The sequence below is a fragment of the Pelodiscus sinensis genome, chromosome 17 (genome assembly GCF_052426305.1).
Source record: "Pelodiscus sinensis isolate ZL-2025 chromosome 17, ASM5242630v1, whole genome shotgun sequence".
In the NCBI taxonomy this organism is placed as follows: Eukaryota; Metazoa; Chordata; order Testudines; family Trionychidae; genus Pelodiscus; species Pelodiscus sinensis.
The window spans coordinates 17,738,161-17,759,038 of record NC_143068.1 but is presented as its reverse complement, the minus strand read 5'-3'; the positions used below and the strand labels follow the sequence as shown (position 1 = coordinate 17,759,038).

At 41.2% G+C, this 20,878-nt stretch overlaps 1 long non-coding RNA gene across 1 annotated transcript in view; it reads left to right on the top strand.

Moving 5' to 3' along the window:
- LOC112546876 (uncharacterized) overlaps positions 1-16,213 on the top strand; it is a 30,307-nt gene extending 14,094 nt beyond the window's left edge. Inside the window, exons 2-4 of the long non-coding RNA XR_003090589.3 lie at positions 6,635-6,710; positions 12,529-12,637; positions 14,911-16,213. This is a non-coding gene — a long non-coding RNA (uncharacterized LOC112546876). The remainder of the gene's footprint in view (positions 1-6,634; positions 6,711-12,528; positions 12,638-14,910) is intronic.
- The last annotated feature ends 4,665 nt before the right edge of the window (positions 16,214-20,878 follow it).

Sequence of the window (20,878 nt, the reverse complement as noted above, 5' to 3'; positions counted from 1 at the left end):
TGGAGGTTAGGTCCATGGAGTGCTATTAGCCAAGGGGTAGGAACGGTGTGCCTGGCCTCTGTTTGTGGAAGGCTGGAGAAGGATGGCACGAGACAAATGGCTTGGTTGTTGTTTTCGGTCCATCCCCTCCAGGGTAACTGGTGTTGGCCACTGTCAGAAGACAGGCTACTGGACTAAATGGACCTTTGGTCTGACCCAGTACTGCAATTCTTATGTTCTTATGTTCTAAGCTCAGGGTCGGGGGGCTCACTGGACCACCTTGATTTTCATGCAAACCTGCCCCTGAGTTTGCATGTGGCCTTTGGTGGCCAGGCTGGCTGCTATCCTGCCCTAGACGGCCACTTTACTGTGCCTAGTGCGGAGGTCGTGGACGTTGGAGGCCTCCCCCAAACCTGGATGAGGTCCACGATCTCCGCACTAGACCAGGCGGGTGCCTGCCTCTTGCGGGCCCTGGGCAGGCTCCTGGGAGCCGCCAGCTTGGTCCCAGGAAGAGGCAGAGGGCTGAGTGGCAGCAGGTGGCTGGCTCGTGCCATGCCAGGTGCAGGATCTGCTGGCTGGGTGCTGGCAGGCTTGTACCTGGCATGGGCACCGTAGCCAGAATGTGCCCCTTTAAGGGCTCCAGGGCCGGGTGGGGGGCAGAATAGTTTCCCTGGTTGTGCCCAGAGTGGCCACCAGGGCAAGCTGGGGAGGGCTAGCCTCCCACTTGTTCGAATTAAGTGGCTACATAGCCCTTAATTCGAACTAGGCATTAGTCCTCATAGAATGAGGTTTACCTAGTTCGAATTAAGCGCTCCGGCTGTTAGTTCGAATTCACTTTGTAGTGTAGACATACCCTCAGTGAGGTTCATGTGGGAGGTGAGTCAGGGCTGAGTCAGGATGATCTCTTTAAAATTTATTAAAGTTCTTATGCACTTGATATTTGATTGCTGCTGTCAGTCAACCTGTGCTGTATCTGATAAATAAACTTATCACTTTCCTCCCCCATTAAGCACAATCCCATAGAGTGCACTTCGTGCTAAATAATTGAATAGTATTGATCTTAAAATTGAGTTACTAGATGAAGAGCATTTCCGGTAAATTTTCAAAATAAAAATCTCTGTGTTCCTGACTATGACTATTGCACGAACCCACTGATAGGTTCAATAGTCTGAGCTTGGCAGAGTTTAAAAGTCATCCAAGAAAACAAGTGTGTGTGTCTGTTATACAATTGCAAGTACATTTTAGCTGTTCTTATTTGAAGCCACACATTCACTTTCACCTTCCTCTCCTGTCTACTCCAGTGATGTATGCATTATTGTAACCATAAAGACTTGCCTTAACCATGAAAATTCAAGTTCAGTTATGGTTCATATTTTATGAAAATGTGTTTTCCATTGACTTCCAGAGAAACAGCCAATTCAGATCTTAAAAGCTTGATGCTGGCAGCATTCATTTCTGTGTGTTCTTACAGACATATCAGATAGTCTACTTATATTACACTTTTACTTTCTCCAAATATCATACATTCAGTAATAGATTTTTTCTAATATGTGTGATGGCAGCATAGAATAGATCAAGCACAGGATGACGTGGATTTCTTTGGCTAATTGGAGAAGTTGAATATTTAAGTTAATTCCTTCTGCCTATAGTGTAGTAAAGTTATCTGAATGCTGGTGACATCACAGAAGAGGGAACTTTCAGAAGCTTCTAGAAATGGTCATGTTGAATGGTATCAAACACTGTAGAGTAGTAAATGAAACGCATAGTCTGTGGGTAATGAAATATGGGTGCTAGAGGAAATACGTTGTGGATTTGTGATTTCTAAGATTTCTTTGTTCATGATGAACTCTTTCCAACAATGCTCAGAATCTTGTAGGTCCTTATTTCCGAAGGCATCCAATTTTCTGTCTTACATTTTGTAGTTCTCCAGTTCTTCTACCACTGAGATTATGTAGCCTGGTTCCATTTCTATAGCCAGTGAATGCATTATAAGGCTACGTGGTTAGCCTTGTGCTCTAGCCACCCTTTCTAGTTTAGGGTTGGAATTGACAGCCACATCATGGTGCAGTAGTCGGCATTGCCAAATTATCCTACTAAGAACCAGGGCTGAATCCCCAGAAATGCTGAGCACCTTGGCCCTGATCCTTCTCTCTTCTCATCCCAAAGCATCTTTACAGACATGGGGAGCAGCACAGAGTTGACATTCATTGCAGTCTATGGTTTGTTCCTCCATTGAGCCCAGCCTGGTCATGTCTCTGCATGCTATGTCCTACCACGTAGTCAGTGGTCAACTTTTATGTCTAGCTCACCACCGTTTTACCTGAATGGTTTTCTTGGATTTGCACCAAGATGCTGAGCACTTACAAGACTGAAGTTTTAGTCATCTGTATTTTTATTGTAAACTAGCAAGGCTACGCCTCCTCACAGTTTGGTTTGTTCTAGACTTTTCTGAGCAAAAGAAAATGAGGGGGTGGTTCTTAGGGGACCCCAACCATCAAGTAGAGCTGTAAACAGACTGGGCTGTGGCCTATAACCAGGTAGAGTGGTAGCAATCTATTCACCCTTCCTTTAAACAGGGCTTAGGTAGGGATGAGCGCCAAACCTAGCCTGTGGGTGTCAGGAAGGGGTGCCTGAGGAGTGCAGGGCCTTAGCCTAAGGAGGAGGAGTACTGCCACACCAGGGATGGGTGACAAGGGGGACATGGACCTGCCCAACTCCACTAGCCCAGGTCCCAAATAGCAGAGGAGTGGTCTGCCATTGGGTCAGCCAGGATTTGCTTGAAATATGCTGACTTTGTCTCAGGCCCACTCTTAAGCAGACTATTGTCTGGTTTCCCTGTGCCACTTCTTATTTTTCCCCTCAGTGTACCTACCTGTAGCCCGGAGTTGTCCTCAGCCTTCATGGGATATACAGCTAAGGGTAGTGGTAGCAGCTCCTCCTTTGGTAGTTGCAGGTCCTCTCTGGAGGCTCATGCAGGCCCTCAGGACAGCTGCAGTTTTTGACATTCTGCTCCAGCAATAGGAAAATGCGTCTATCTCCCTCAACAGCTCCCTCCAAACTGAGCTGCTGGGAAGGGCTTTTTAAATTTACCCTTCTTGTCCACCTCTCTGCTTCTGGCATGTGCAGCATGGACCTCCAGGCCTCAACCACCAGGTGGCTTGCAGCTTTCTCTCCTCTTCCACCTCTGAGAGAGGACATGCCTCTTTTCTCTGCATTTCCTCTGCAGAGGACCTCCAAAGGTGGTATCACTTCCTCTACAAATGATAGTGTTTGAATGGAGATAAATTCACAAGAATAAACTCACAAAACACAGCAAAGGAAAGGCTTGAAACAAAAAGACTCCAAATGAAATAAATTACTTTACAAAAAATGATTCTACTTTCTTAGAAATTATGCAGTGAAAAATAAAAATTATCTCAATGTTTAGATCTAGAGACATAATAGTGGGGAAAAACATTGCATTCAAATGTTACAGTAGTAACCCTGATTGCACCTTCTTCAAGGTTACAGACAAAGTGAAATTACTACACTATAAAGCTGTCACAAGGGTGCAGCTTTTCTAACTGTTTCGAAGTATCTGCTGCTAAGCTTGAAAAGACAGCCTCATTGCTAGCTTGGGAAAGCATTACAAAAGATTATTAGGAGGCAAACCTTATAAAAAGCACCTCTCAATTCATTTTGATTTAGAAATGTTTTACAGATTGAAATCTATTAAATGTGAAAATAAAATTTTCCCACATCAATCATCGTCAATAGAAAGAGCCACAAACCTGGGGAAATAACCTGTAATGAAATCAGCTTCTTACAGACTTTTGAGGTCTGTATTCCAGAGCAATTTAGCTTTTATGCTTTCATAGTTTCCTATTTGACTTTTATTGTCAAATGGTTTAGCTATTGATTAAGAAAGAAAGAGTCTGGCTGTACTTTTAAACCATTGCTGTTACTGTTAATCTTAGTGTAACTTACAAATATAGGCACTCAATAACTGTCTAACTAGAGGATTTTAGCACCATCTGGGAAATGCACATCACCAGGGATGATCCTGGAACAGGTTTTATATTAATTTAAGACTGGATTTATGCATCTTCAGAAGGTACATAAGCACATGTCTAGAGCATGTGAGTAGTCCCATCAGTTTAGTCAGATGGGTTTAGGTACCTTGCTGAATTAAGGCCCTAAACTAGGTACCTAATTATGGTAATTGCATGTACACATTGGTCTATTAATCATACATATATAATTGTGTCAATGCTACTTATCTGAAGTCCCATTATCTCCATGCAGAAGGAAAAGATGGGCACAGAAATGTGTGAATTATGTAGAACTCACACTCATTTGAGAAAAAAAAGATTCAGCACTATAAGCAATAGTGTGCAGGCCAGTCTTACATAGGCCAGCTTAACAGGGCTTCTAGCTGGTTGGGAAAAGAGATTCACAGTTGTATAATATGCAACTCCACAGAATGGTGATGGTATAACATCTAATAAGCCCTTGTTTTCTATTGCCTAGTGTGCCCTGCATCCATGCTAAGGCAAGTCTTTGGAGGTAAACACTTGGTTGTGCACAAGTTGAAGCTGCTGGTGGCTGATTCCAGACATTTATTATGTGCAACTTCTGAAAGACTTGACATGAAATAGGGACTTTCCCCCTTTCTGTAAGACCAACACTCTCCTGCTTTGAGCGCAAGCTCATGCACTTCTGTACTCTCCTCTCTAAACACAAAGGATTTATAAAGAAATGAGGGTAATCTTCACATTTCCTCAATCAGAAGCACCTCAGCACAAAGGAGGGAATCATGCCACTAACTTTTTCTGTGGTTTGTCGTGGCACAGGATTTGGCTATAAGATGAAGAACAGGGTTTGCTTTAAGGCAACTGTTTGTAACTCTGCTTTTTTCTCACCTTATTTATTTCTGTTAAGTCCTCTATTTGTTCTTTAGTCTCAGGTCACAGTTTCTAATCATAGCATTTACAGATTTAAAATATCACTGGCACTAACTACTATTGTTTAAATAAATAGTGAAAGGAGTGATCAAGGAAATGATGGACTAATAGCTCTGGCTGAATCAATGCTCAGTGTGGACAGTCTCCCACAATCCCCCTTATACACTGTTGTTCTGATCTGCACAGCCCACTAATAGTTCATTTCAGGGAGTCTCTTGACCACATATTGTCAAATCAAGCCAAAGCATGTTGAGTTTTTGTGATGTGGTCAACCCTGAATGACCCAGACTCAATTTCCCTCCCAGACCTTAAACAATTTCTGAACCCAACTCTCCCATATGGCAGTTCAGTGCATTAACTAATTGAACCACGTCCATCTCTTTGTGCCGAATTCCTTAATTTGATTTCTCAGAGGAAGGGCAAAAGTATGTTTTTATTAGCTAGGGTTTTGAACTAGCCTATTTCTTTTACCATGTCTGCTTAACCAAGAGGAAATTTATGATCTGAGCCCCTCTGCTATTTCAATTATTCAGTTAGAAAAAAGAAAGCAAAACTAAAGATAAGAGAGTTGAAAGTCAGAGGTGTGGAGCAAATAAATTGATGGTGACAGAGAGTGAGAAGGGAAAGAAATGTCTATTATGAAATGGAATTTTGGATCCATATGATTTCTATTTATTGGCAGCAGTTTTTCTGTAGACCTTCTTTGCATGCATATCTACTTCTCTCTAGAGGTCTCGCTAAGGGACATAGTAGGGCAGATTATCAGTGTGCACACTGGCTTGTGATTTATGAATCAAATAACAGTGCCTGCAGTCTAGAAACGAAATATACCACAGTGAGCACACACCTCCCTTTAACCCTGAAGCAGCAGTTTCTTTATACCCATGAAGGTGTAATTATATATGATTATATTTATCTACATTAAAAAGGAAGGGGATATAATAGCCTCTCCAATTATTCTGCTGATGAGCTGGCACAAGTCTTTTATGTAGTACAGGATAGCTGAAAATCCAGGCTTTCAGCTAATAATATTAATTCTCTGACACAAAATGTACAATAGTGCCCTTATTTCTGAAGGAAATGATAAAAGTTCATTAGTAGCAGCATGTAGTACTCCCCTAAGAGCCTGCATTTCTTTGAAGCTGAAGAACTAGTATTCAAAGTATGCTGAGGGGCAAGATGCAGGGGAAAGTGGTTCATGATCTTTGTGGGAGGTCCAAGGTGTGACTCCTTCTCCATGAGCATGGTATTGGAAGGAAAATTTTCAGTGCTGTGGTGTTTCTAGGAATGGTAACAACTAAGATTGCATTATCAACTGATTGCTGAACTGCTGATCTCAGAACAACAGCAGATTCAGAGGTATGCAATTCTCTCTGAATGCTCTGTGATGCAAGTTCTCCACAGGTCAAGATGCCTCCAAGAAAGCTCATGATAGCAACTACATTTTTTGTTAGACTCTAACGTGCTGCAGGACCATTCATTGTTTTTAAAGTTTTTTCAGAATGAAAGAGAAGTGAACAACACTCCTCGGAAATAAGTGTATATAAAACCGCATGACATGACTAAAACACCACAGGAAACAGAATGATTAATTTGCAATGAACAATTTATTCAGCAGATGTAGCACTTTTTTTCCTGCTTGCTAATTGTGCATAAAGAGATCCACTTTTGTGAGTCGATTCACTATTCAAATTGTTCCGTTAATATTTCAGGTGTTCCATTGGTTCCAGAGGGTTTCCGATCATGGTTTCAAATTTAAATACATGCTCAAGCATTTGGTGAATCAAGGTTAGTGAGAATATAAATAATAATAGGTTTTTATTCCTTTCTTTTTAAAACAATCTGCTGTTAGTGAATTTTGTTAGATTAAAAATACCCACCAAATCTTCATTTTCCTTTAAACTGTAGGCTAGGTTACATGATGGAGTGAATGTGGAACATTAGCAAGGATCTCCTTCAGATGAAATTACAATATGCTGGCTGTCTTTGCACTGAAATGTATGACATACTTCAAACTTTTATATTAATATGTGTGTGTGTGTGTGGTTTTTATATATATATATATATATATGGAGACAGAGAAAGAGAGAGAGAGAGAGAGAGAACTAAGCTTGTCTGGTTTTAGCCCGAGGAATGCATCTCTATTATCTCCTCAAAAACAATAACTAGAATCTCGGCTTATATACATTGGCTTAGCTTGATTTACTCCAGTTGAGAATATGGCCCTATAGCAGTATAGTTTGGTTTTGTTCCTATAGCCCTCTCTATCTTTGTATCAGTATTTTCAATAAAGTATTAAATATACATTATGTCTAACGAGGATAAATCTAACAAACATCAAACACCAGAGTATTCCCTTGCAGGATGTATTTGCCTTAAGTCAAATAATGCCTGATGTTGACATCAGTTAAATACTGTAGCATCAGGGGTATAAAAAAGAATAAGTAGAGATGAAGTTGTCTAAAACAGGGGTTCCTTTTCTTCCTGAGTCTCCCCACCACAAGATGATGATAAAGCTCCACACCCCATCTGTGCCATAACAACTTTTTCTCTGTATATAAAAGCCAGGGACAGCATTAGAGGCAAACAGGGGAATTTCCTAGGGCCTCATGCCACAGCAAGCCCATGAAGTTAAGTTGCTCAAGCTTGGTCTTTATCCCCAGATGACAGGGCTCAGAGCCCCAGGCTGAATGAGTCTCCCTGAATGAGGGACTTGCCTAGCAAGGAGACTGGGACTGAGATGAGAAGCCTCATGAATAGACTGGGAGTGGGCAGGCCAGGAGAATGAGACAGGTGAGGTGGGGATGTGACAGGCTGAAGGCAATGAGACAAGACTAAGTTTGGGAGGGAATAAGCAGGAGAGTCTGTGCAGTGCACACCCTCCTCCGAACCCTGGAATCAAATCCAGGATCCCTGAGACTCTTTCCTATGCTGTCAGCAAATATCTGTGAATCCCACAAGTGAAGTACTTTAAAGACTAACAAGATGGTTTATTAGGTGATGAGCTTTCGTGGGCCAGACCCACTTCCTCAGATCAAATAGTGGAAGAAAATTGACATGACCATATATACCAAAGGATACAATCAATCAAAAAAAATGGACACATATGAAAAGGACAAATCAAATTTCAGAACAGAATGGGGATAAGGGGATGATAATTATCACCTCTAATATCATTAGCTCACAAACATTTCCCCCCACACACATCCCCCTTCTGTTCTGAAATTTGATTTGTCCTTTTCATATGTGTTCATTTTTTTGATCGTATCCCTTGGTATATATGGTCATGCCAATTTTCTTCCGCTATTTGATCTGAGGAAGTGGGTCTGGCCCACGAAAGCTCATCAGCTAATAAACCATCTTGTTAGTCTTTAAAGTGCTACATAGTCCTGTTTTTTGTTTCAGCTACACCACACTAACATGGCTACATTTCTATCACTATTCCACAAGTGAAGTGTGTGTCTCATCCCCCTATAATGCTGCTCTGCATAGCAAATGACAATTTACTAAGGTTGTATCCAGAGTGACTGTTGCTCTGTCAGTCCCAGAATATTAGTGAGGCAGGGTGGATGAGGTAAGCTTTTTTATTGGACCCACGTCTGCGAGTGACATGCTTTGGTGCCACACAGAGCTCTTCTTCAGATCTAGGAAGGGTGCTTGAAATGTCAGAGGAAAATGCAAGGGGGGAAGGATTGTTTAGCATAAGTAGCTACCTTAAATGATTCCATACAATATGTGATAACTAAATTGTGCTAAACAATTTGTTTCACTTTACATTTTTATATGATGCTGGAAGTATCTTTCCCAGACCCAGAACTCTCTGTGTGGCTTGAAAGCTTCCTTCTTTCACCAACAAAAGTTGGATGGAGAAAAGATATTGCCTCGCTGACCTTATCTCACTAACTATTGTTATCCGTTACTCCATTTTTCATACCTTACTCCATTTTTCAACCTGTACATAGGTTGAAACTCTCTAGTCCAACACTCTCTGGTCTAGCAATAGTCATGATCCGACATGATTTTAGTTAGCCAGATGCCCAGTTATCATGGGTGTGGCCAAGTTTTCCGCTGTCCCATAAAGTTTGTTTACAGCCACCAGTCCTGGCTCTCAGTGTTCTGTGCTGATATTTAGCTGTAGTTTACCCCAAGCATGTTTTTTATGCTTAATCTACTTATTTCCTTGTGCCAATATAGTAAAATTGTGTAACACTAATACTTTGTTATGAAGAGAGCTGATCAGTCTGGGCTAGGCATAGGCTTATATAGATTGTATCAGCACAGTCATACATTATTAAGTAGCATTGAAACCATTGGTCAATTTTTTCGCCTCTGTGAAATAAAAATAAAGAGATCCACTCACTACAACATTGACCTCCCATGGTTTGGCAAATTCTCTGGTTCAACACCAATCAGGTCCCAAGGTTGCCAGACTAGAGAGGTTCAACGTCTAGTGGATATAAATTTTCCAACTCTACTGATGGTCCATGTGGGTATTAATCTGATGCCACATGATTAAAATTATATTTCTTCAGTTTGTTTTTTTTAAACCGTAGGAAGTTACACCCAAAAATATGTTAACAGAACATTATTAAGGTTGCAAAGACACACCCTCAAAAGTCAGGATGTCAGAATTAAGGTTGCTGGGATAACTCCAATTGTGCCCCCTTATGTATACTCATTCTGATAATCTTTAATTACATAATCACATACGATTTTTCCAGTTTTCTATTTTAGCTTATATTTGCACTGTAATTGTTATTTTTCTGCCTAGAGTCACCCCTTGAAATAGGGAGCTTGTTGTGCTAGGTGCAGTAAGAACACATAGTAAAAACTGCCCTGACACCCTGAAGAGTGTACAGTCTTATCTTATTTTTCAGATGGAGAAAGTATACTCATCTTATTTTGCAGATGGAGAACTGAGGCACATGGAAATGAAATAACTTGCCCAGGCTCATTCAGGAAATCCAGGGCACATCCAGGAGTAAAACCCTAGATTTCTTGAGTAGAGTTGTGTGAATAATGGATTTTACAGTTAGCTGTCAATGTTAAACAATATTTTCTTTAAAAAAATCATTTTGGCTTGAATTAATTTTTTTTTTAGAAAATGGTGATTCAAAAAATTGAAAAAAATTATTTACAATCAAAAGAAACATTTGTTTGACTCAAATGAAAGTTTTTTTGATTTTAGATCATTTAAAAATATTTTTACTTTTTAAAATTAAAATTAAGGAAAATTTTGCATGAACAATCCATTAAAAATCCAAACATTTTATTTTAAAAATGTGAAATCAAAACATTTCCAATTTCTGAAAATTCTTTAACCCTTTCTTTATTGAACAATTCAATGGTAATCACATACATTTGCAAAATATTTTGGAGATACCAAATCTGCAATTTTACTGAAAAAAGTTTCAGATTAAAACTTTAGCTCTGTTCGACTACTGAATTCAGCAACAAGACTTTCCCTTCTGTGTAAAATGTAAAATGTTTTTAAAAAACATTATAAATAATTGCAAGATGTCTAGAGATGGAATAAAGATTCATGGTTCTTTGTGGATACCACCAAATGTGGGAATGCATGGAAACCCCAACATTCATAATAGAAACCTTTATGATGGTGTGTTCCACCTTGTTTTGTGTTACCATTGCAAGTAAATACAGATGGAGATTAGCGCTTTTAAGAATGACTTTCAAACATAGCATCTGTCAGACACACTGAGAATTATAGTTAATCATTTTTTCGAGATATTCCAGGGCACTTCCCATTCCATCTCTTCTCAGTCTCTGTAGATATGACCTGATATAGAACTGAGTGCTCCTTTGGCTTTAGCTCCTTTACTTTGCATAAAACATGAACTCTGCAGCATGGAGTTATAAGTTTAATCTTCTCTTTCTATTTCTAAAATAAGGTTACCTTCAAAAGTGTGACGTCTCTTCTCACTCTGAGCAACACTAGGCAGAGGGCATTTCACACACACACCTCTACTGAGGCCTTTGTTGTGTTCATGTGCATTGAAAACACCTGTGGGAGAAGATTCCACTAGACTCTTAAATAGAGTGTTTGTGGTTAATCAGTTTTGTTCTCCAAGACATTGCAGGTGTCTTTGAGAAAGGGCAGAATTACAGGAACATAAAAGGCAGTGTGGCTTAGTTATAGGGCTTGAAATGCTGGGGAAACCTGGGTTCTCTCCCAGGATTAACCTATGGTGAGACATTGGGCAACTCACTTCATTTCTTCAAGCTATTTTCCTTCCAGTTCTTTGTGTGTCTTGACTATTACTAGATGTTAAGCTGATAGGAACAATCCCTGACTCTGGATATGCATTAGTAGAGTTCCTAGCATAAGTGGGTCTCAGATCTCAGATGGATTTATCGTAATACAAACAATAACAGAAATGAAGCAATTTACACAAAAATATTACAAAGAAAGGCATCACACCCAAAGGCTTTGTTTTCCATACCTGAAGCTGAATAAGACTGCACAAAAAACAAAAGAAGTATATGGCTGGTCTAACAAAAATGTGGTTCTTAATTCCCATAGAAACAGAAGTTAAAGTATTTTGAAACTTTGCAGTAGCTAAACTTTTTCTTTGTTTTAGAAATCAATTCTACTTTTGCTTGTTTTATTTTCTTTTTTCTATCAAACCCCATATTCCTCACTCTAAAACACTGTGCTCTTCACATCACTCAGAGATAGTCATGTGCCTTGGAAAATAATTTCCAATAAGCCGTTCCCTCTCCTGCCACATCTGATTTATTTTTTATGCTTTATTTCAGTGAGTTTTTTGGGCAGTGACCGTTTTACTACCTTTATGCTACTATTATTGAATTTCAATACTGCAGTGTATTTCACAACCACCAGAATGGTTCAAAGATGAAGTGGAAATAGTTCAAGGATTTTTCAGTTATGTATTATGAGGATTAGAAGAGTCAGGGAAAAAGGAATAAAGGCTGTCAAGTTCCAGGTTTCTTTCCAAGCAAAACTTCTTGGGGTGGGGGAGGGGAGGGAGGAAGGATTACACTTCAGCTTAAAGTGAAAATGGCAAAATGCAATATAGAGGTGAAAATCAGCTGTTAACTTTAAAAAATGACTTTGGGTTTTCCCAGATAGAGATTTTGGAACTGGATCACAAACCATAACACTGACAAGAAGGGAAGAAGGTGACTGTTTAGGGACTTGAGGATACAGTGCTGGGTCTTCTTAATGAGATCTCAATTTTGACGGTGGGACTTTGGAATATGGTGATATTTAAAAACTGTGTGTACTGCTCTCAGTGATAACTTGTCTATGTTAACAGAGCGCCCCTCCTCCAATATGCTTTTATACATTGTTTGAGCTTTTCTATCACACATCTCAGAATGAACTGCAACATCAGCTCAGATTCCTGATATACTGAGGCTCTCCTTGAAGCAATATTATATTGTATTAATCAAATATGAATGTTTATTTTATTTCTTTCAATTTACAAAACGCAAAGCAGCCCCCCTTTCTGCGGTTGTATAGAGCACGTCTGTAGTGCATTAGCGTATTCCTTTAAAATAGAAATGTAAATAAATCAGAAGCCACAAAAACAATGTGTCATTTTTCCTTTGTTCTCTCTAACAGCAGGTTGTGTGAAGCTAAGTCCCAGCCATGCAAGTATGGAAGCATAAGTGTAATCTTGAATGTGTGAGCAGTCCCAAGGAAGACAATGGGAATATTCATTTTCTGAAAGGTAAGCCTGTGTTAATGGGCTTCACTGAGACATTAGTGCTTGTAGTAGGCAGGTGTCACTGGTGAGGAGTACTGACAGGTCTCCTGATCCTTCTGGGATGATAACCATTCAGCTGTGTGCACATGCTCTTCTATCTGTTGTGTTGGCTTGTGCAAATAGCCATCACAGCAGACTCCAAGAGAGCGCCCAAAGGCCACAAAATCAGATAAGGATTGAAGGAACCAGGCCCAGTTTGTAGTAAATGAAGCACAGCAATAGCTTCTCCAGATCAGAGCTCTACAGGAAGGCTAAGAATTTGTGCCCCTGACGATGAATGCAACTCAGTCAGTGACGTGGGATCCATCACTGCCCCCTAGGTCAGACAAAGACAACTCTTTGGGGTACACTTTTATACACAGGTACAAACAAGTTACACATCACTCCTGATGTATCAGGTTGCCACCCTCTGATGTTACCTAAATCCACCCATTGCCTTGTAAATTTGGTTTGATCACTATCATGCTGTCAGTTTAGACCCTATCCTGAACCTGAGTCCATATGTTCCTGTTATCTGTTATCTGGGGGGTGTTGGTATCAAAATATTTCTTTCTGAGGTGTTCAGTGATGACCCCTCTGGAAAGTGTTTATGGCCTATGCCTAGTACCTTTTAGGTATGAGTGTTTCTGTAATATTAGCCCAGTTCTTGCCAAGTTCTATGAACAGGGCCTCCCTGTTGCTCACAGCTTAATTCTGCTTTATATTAGCAAAGTCTTGAGCATTGCTGTCTGGGCTTCATACCCTGCCAGTGTTTCAGGACGTCATCTTATTATAACTGACTGGCAGACTCTCAAACTACAGGCAGTCCCCGGGTTACGTACAAGATAGGGACTGTAGGTTTGTTCTTAAGTTGAATTTGTATGTAAGTCGGAACTGGTACATATTGTAGGGGAAACTCTAGCCAAACATTTCTCCAGAGCTCAGTTTTATTCTCCCACACCTCACTTCCCTCAGTCCTTTCTTCTCAAGCTGAGGTGTCTGCTGAGAAAAGCCGCTCCGCGTCTCCCTGGTCTGCTGGGGGAGGGGGGCCGCTAGCTTCACGTCTCCCTGGTCTGCTGGGGGGGGAGCAACTAGTGTGGGGTTGCCTTACCCCATTTGTAAGTAGGGATCCGATGTAAGTCGGATCCATGTAACCCGGGGACTGCCTGTAAATAGACAACTGACAGTTGGGGTAAAACTCTCTCCCCTGCCATTTGAAGGCCTGAACATCCTTGCAGAGTCACGCTATACTGAGCCTCAATGGTCATTCTTTTGAGCTCATTCAGATCCAGGCCTTGCTGCTGAAATTACCAATGCAACAGCTAAGTGGGCTGGTGTATTTTATGTTTTGGAAACTCGCCCATTGTGAACTGAAATGAGGCCACCGAACTCCTTTCCTGTAGAACATCAAGAAGATGCCAGATAGTAGCAACTTTCCATCACATCTGAGCTCTCCAGACTCAGAAGAAAGACCTAATGGCTCTCAGTACCATATTATGGGTGCAAAAGGAACACAGCAACTGTTGCACTCTTTCCAAAGCAGCCAGCCTTCTCTCCTCTCCCACTTGATGTCAACTCTGCTGGCCAGTAGAAGGGCCACCTTCCTACCCATCTATGCACTACTTGGAGAAGTTAGCACAAATAGATCAGGGTACAAGGTCACTGACTGTGGCCCAGCTATGGACAGTGGTACAAGTGGGGAGTGGTACCCTTGGGTATGTCTACACTAGCCCCCTAGTTCAAACTAGGGTGGCTAATGTAGGCATTCAAACTTGCAAATGAAGCCCGGGCTTCATATTTAAATCCCGGGCTTCGTTTGCAAGTTCGAATGCCTACATTAGCCACCCTAGTTCGAACTAGGGGGCTAGTGTAGACATACCCCTTGAGCCATTTGTCATCCTTGGAAGTCTCACACCATGCCTGGGCATAATCTTGCCCTCACCATATAGCACATCTTGCAGAACTATGACCCCAATTCAGAAAGCACTTATATCTGTGAATCCCTTGAAGGGAGCATTTAAGTTGCATTGGTTCCAACGGGAATACTCACTTGCTTACAGCTAAGTACTTTGCTAAATAGCTATATAAATTAGCAACATGGGAGCTTTACTTTTTTTTCTTTTCAATATATGTCCCATCATATTGAGTTTCCGGGCAATGTTCACAGCCTGAATGCATGCAACATATTGATGTTTGTTTGCAACTGCACAAAGCAGATGTTTTAAAAAGTGGGTTTAATTATTTGTTTTAATTTTCAGAACAAGCAATAACTGGATTAAAAATAAAAGGCTGCACTCTTCCCTTACTTACACTAATGTAAGTCTGATGTATTTCCACTGTACAGTACGTCCAATATGAAAAGACAATACAGGATTTGAATTCTTAAAACACAAAATACTTCTGTTGAATTCTCAGAGCTATGAGACTTATTATCTTTATGGTGTTAGCCAGTGTCTGGGATAATGAGTGGTCTGTGAGCAATATCACACCCGAGTCTTTAACTGCCAGGACAAAGTCCCTTCGCAGCAGGCAGCCAAGGAGGCTGACGGGCACCCCAAGAGTCTGCCCCATGGAGGCGGCACGACTCAACGCTCAGCTCTTACTGTATTTACCCCTGACCGTGGCAAGATAGCCAAACTGGCTATGGTTCTTTTGATTGTGTTCGGTTCTGTTACAGCAACAGGAGGAGACAGGTTAAAGCTTAAACAGTTACTACTTTATTATTACAAGGCAAACTTAGCTGTTAAATGCTACTGCTGTGTTACAGATAACACAGCCACTACAAAGACAAGACAGAAAAATACAATAAAAGTCACTTAAAGGTACCATGGAACCCTTTTGGTTCTCTGAGCTCTTATTGAAAGCGCATAAAAAAGACACCTGGCCGGTATATTCTCACCCCTGCGATCCTTACTCCGGCGAAGCCAGTGTTTCTCTCAATCCCAATGGGAAGCAGTCGATACGAGACAAAGGCGTCCCTAAAGTCTCGGGGGTCCAGGACCACCTGACCAGAAGGTATGTGATTGGATCTCCAATTAGAGCGGGGCACAGGCCCCCAGTTTATACCCCTGTGGTCATGTAGATGCTTCTCTTGTCATTAAAATCCAATTAACTCGGAACGTCTTTGTGACACCCATTCCCACAGGGGGTCCAAAGCTTAATTTGCACCTGTGAGGTGGAGGTAACTAAATCATTAGGGCCGGACATTCTTTTTCTGATGGGGCGGCAGATTCCTCTTCTGGGACAGTGTGTTGGCATATCAATTACTGGTACCAGCCAAGGGCAGCCTGAGGCCCCGATCGTCTGCTGGCCCAATTGCCGCTGTTGTCTGGTTCCTGTCTAGCATCCAGGGCCATAGTTATTCCAGCACAGGGAGGAGATGGGGGGGCAGTCTGTCTGGCTACATATGGTCACTAAATGATCATAAGACATTGGAATCAGCAGTTTGGAAGATAAAACCTACTGTATATAGTTTTTTTCCAAGTGGTAAATACTGACATGATGGTAATTTATCCATCAGATAAAGACTGTCTTGGGTAAGTGCTAAAGGTCTCAAAGTAAAGAAGGATTTGACTGAAATAGGTGCCTTGCTCCCAATGGTATCGTTATGAAAATGAAACATATTTTAAGTCTCTTGGGCTGAATGGAAGCCAGGTGCCATTAAGAAAGGGGGGGGGAGGGAATAGCAGGCATAGAGTTTTGTTGTTGTTCACATTAGAGTTCTTTTCACCAGTGAAATAAAGACTGATGGTGCTCATCAAAACACATTATCTCAGCGCCAGCATTCTAGCAGGGCTGCTCACTGCTTGAGTGCAAACTGACCTCCCATTGGAATGGGGATCATATAGTGATGTGACATCTTCTGGCTGCTACCATTCTCCAGCTCTTTATGTTCCAAAGCAGCATCAACTAGGCAAACTCCCAAGTTCTAAAGTCTGCATGCAGTATGAATAAATCCATGGAGAACACAGGGAGAGGGGATCAGGAGGGAAACTTTCCAAGAAGGAATGTCATAGGCAAACAAAAGACTGGATAAGGTTTTTATCAAACTTGTGACTGTGCTACTCACTTTGCTATTATGTTAATTATCATACAATCTTGGAACTATATAAACAGGTTGGAAATGGTATGGGATCAGGCTCTCTTAGGCTATGTCTACACTGTTACACGATTTCGGGATACTGGAGGTATTCTGAAATAGCTATTCTGCATCTTTTGAATGTGCCTGTTATTTTGAAATATAACAGGCTTGCTATTCTGTCATCTGTATAATCCTCATTCCATGAGGAGTAAGAGATGTTTTGGAATAGTGATTTAGTTTGAAATAAATGCTGTGTAGACAGTGCCAAATTTCAAAATAAGCTGTTTCAAAATTGACTCATGCTACGCAATTTACATAATTCAAATTGTTTAGCGCATTTCGAGCTACGGGTGTAGTGTAGACGCATCCTTAGTGGATTTTCTAATATTTAATTCCTGCTGTCAGCTAGATTGGTCTAATGATTCCACAAGTGTATTGGCAGCACTTTTTATCTCCAAGAACAACTAGAATACAGACATTAAAAAATGCACAAACTGGAAACATTGGAGAGGTAAATGAACCAAATATAACTCCAAAGTTATTTGATGGCTGGAGAGGAGGAAGAGGGTTTAATTGACTCCCTTCCCCCTATGAAAAATATATGAATGTTAATTCTTTCTTAGTTTCTTGACTGTGTTTATGCTAACAGCCATTTTGAAGAGAAAATACCAATTCACCCCCAACCTACAGTTTTAGCAGATTAATAAAAGCTGTTTTAAAGCTATCTGGGCACCATTCACTCCACAATAACTTCACGAACCACAACATCTTATTGCAGTCTAGATATTTAAATTATTTAGTATTATGCAGATTTATTTTCTCAAGTTTTAATATCAAGTTAGGGTTCCAAGATTTTTCCCTACGAAGAGAATTATACATGCTGACTACTTACAAATTAAGTTCTTTTATTACAGAATGTGATTTAATAAAATACTATTACTTTCCTAATTGAGTTTACCCTTGACTTGGCTGAATGTCTTCATTGTAATAAACTCAAGGATCTGGAACACCAACATTGAAGGACAAATCCTGCTCTTACTAATGAGGCAACAAAAGGGAATTGCTATCATGTCCAGTCCAGCCTTGATGAATTCAAACTCATGGAGAGATGCATAATGACCACATGCCAGAACACAATTTTATGGAGGCTCCTATTCATATCATTGCAAACTGGGTGCATTTGGGAGTGAGGAAATGTATCGTCCCATCAAGAGAGGCAACCCTGACCAAAACCATGAGGCAACATAGCTCTTCTGCCTCAGTCCTGTAGTGGGAGCCATGGGAGGGAGAGCAAGGATCTTTAACCACTTATGCACCCTTCTAGATAGGTCCCACACTAGCATAGTTACTGGGCTCTGTGCTAGGATAAAGATGTGAGTGCATGCTGCCATGTCCTCCAAAATGATGATTTTAGAGCTGTGGTATATTTTTCAAAAATATGGCACATTCTTGGGAACAAATTTTTTAAAAAATGACATGCATAAAATTGCACACTCAAGAGCACATGCCAACTGGCTAATTGTGAACTGGCCTAATTAGTTATTTGTGTTCACCATCATGGAGTATATGTCTGTTGTTGTAAGTGCTCCTACAAGATGTATATTGTACTGTGCGTGCATTATATGAAAATGTACTCCTGTGGCTATAATGTGTATATATTGCTTTCCAAGTCTGAACTAATCATCACAGAGACAAATTGGAATCACTTTAAGGAGTCTTTCAAAGTGGCCATAAAGTTAAATTAAATAGTTTAACTGTAGAGAGGCAATAAAGTTAGGTCTGACCCTTTTGAAAAGGTGGTTGAAGGCAGGCATTCCAGTCATAGAATGGCTGCAACTCCTTTTCCCTATGAAGTGAAGAGAGATCACCTCAGATTAATTATGGACACTAGAATCCAGTTAAGGGCAGCCTTTTGCAACCTTTAAAACCTCTTCAAGTGGGAGAGGCGAAACAAGCTGAGGAAGGACTGAAGGTAGCAAAGGGGAAAGAGTCTTCCAAGGTAAACAGCTGTTTTCTCTCTATAATGAAAATCTTGGGGTTACTTCTGTTTGGGAAGAGGGCCTCAGTTCCTAGTGTAGCTGGATTGAGTGTGTGTTTGTGGGTGGAGAGGAGGGGTGCCTGGTAGCCAGCATTAGAAAAGGCACATCCGTGGCAATTAGGCAATGTACTTTTTGTTTGTTTAAAGAAACCTCTGGACCCTACACTAAATATTGCAAATAAACCAACATTAAGGATAAAACCCCAGGGCTGTGTCCAGGCTCAGGGGTTATTTTCGAAAAAAATAGCCTTTTTTCGAAAAAACTTCACCTGTGTCTAGAATGCAGCCACGTTCTTTCGAAATTAAATCGAAAGAACATGGCTTTTCTTTCGACGACGGTAAACCTCATTGCACGAGGAAGAATGCCTTTTTTCGAAAGTGCTCTTTCGAAAAAAGGCATTCTTGAATGCAAACGGGTTTTTCGAAAGAGAGCATCCAGACTGCCTGGGTGCTCTCTTTCGAAAAAGCAGCTTGCTTTATTGAAAGTTCCGCTTGCAGTCTAGACGCTCTTTTTCGAAAGAGGCTTGCAGTCTAGACATAGCCCAGGAGCAGGGCTGATTTACTCCAGGCCAGCCAATTCCAGAGGGAGAAATGCTTGACCCTGAAATGTGTTTTAGGGTGACCAAGTGTCTTGTTTTCAACCAGAACACCTAGTCAAGAAGGAATCCTGGTGGCTCACATCCGCACTACTGACCAGGCCATAGACTGTCCAGTTGCTGGTGCTTGTCACACAAGATTGAAAGATTTTTTTAAAAAATGTGTTTATTAAGACTTTCATTTCCAATGGAAGAGGGGCAGTAGAGCAAGCTTTCTGCCATACCTCTGCCACTGAATCCTGCTCCTATAGCCCATTCAGTCCTTCATCAAACATCTGTGATTACCAAGAATGACAGCAAATGTAGCCCAGTCCTCACCTACAGCCAATCGCCTAACCTGAAATAAATTATTTCCAGCAACCATGCATCACACCTCAAACATACTCACCCAGGAACCCACTACTGCAATAAAACCCAGTGCCAACTCTGTCCACACATCTACACAAACAACACCATCACAGGACCTAACCACCTAAGCCATATCAGAGACTCATACAACTGCACATTCACTAATGTAATCTATGCCATCAAGTGACAGGAATGCTCTTCTGCCATGAATATTGGCCAAACTGGACAGTCTCTACAACAAAGGATTAATGGACACAAAACAGATATTCGAAATGGTAACATGCAGAAGCCTGTTGGGGAACATTTTAACTTGCCCACGCATTCATTAATGGATTTAAAGATAACTATTCTCTTAGGGTATGTCTACACTACAGCGTTAACTCGAGTTAACTTAATTGGACATAGTTAATTCAAATTAAGCTAATTCGAAATAATGCATCTATACACAAAAACTATTTCGAAATAGCATTTTGCTATTTCGAAATACCACGTCCACACTGAGTGGACCCTGAACCAAAGTTAAGGCTGGCCGTATCCAGTGCCAGCAGGGCATCAGGTTAGGATCGGGGCTGTGTCTACACTGGCGCGATCTCACCCAAAAGCATCCGCTCTTGCGCAAAAACTTGCTGCCTGTCTACACTGGCCGCATGTTCTTGCGCAAGTAAACTGACATTCTCATGTATAAATCAGGGCTTCTTGCACGAGAACTCTGACGCTCCCGCTCAGGAATAAGCCCTCTTGTATAAGATCTCTTCCAAAAGAGGCCAGTGTAGACAGGCAACATTAATTTCTTGCACAAGAAAGCCCTATGGTTAAAATGGCCATCAGAGCTTTCTTGCACGAGAGAGCGTCTCTACACTGTCATAGATGCTCTTGCGCAAAAGCACATCTCTTGCGCAAAACCACATGACAGTGTAGATGCTCTCTTCCGGAAGAGTTTTTGCAGAAGAACTCTTCTGCAAAAGAGTTTTTGCATGAGAACACGCCAGTGTAGATGTAGCCTTAGTGCTGCCTGAGGCTAACTGAGCTCCGCGCTGAAAGGGACCCTACCCCTACCCCTACCATGGACAGACAGTTCTCAGGGTTCCCTGCTTGCTTGTCTACTTCGATGAGGGACAGCAAAGCATTCCTGTCTTGGGGTGCCCTGAGTGCCTGCACTCGGG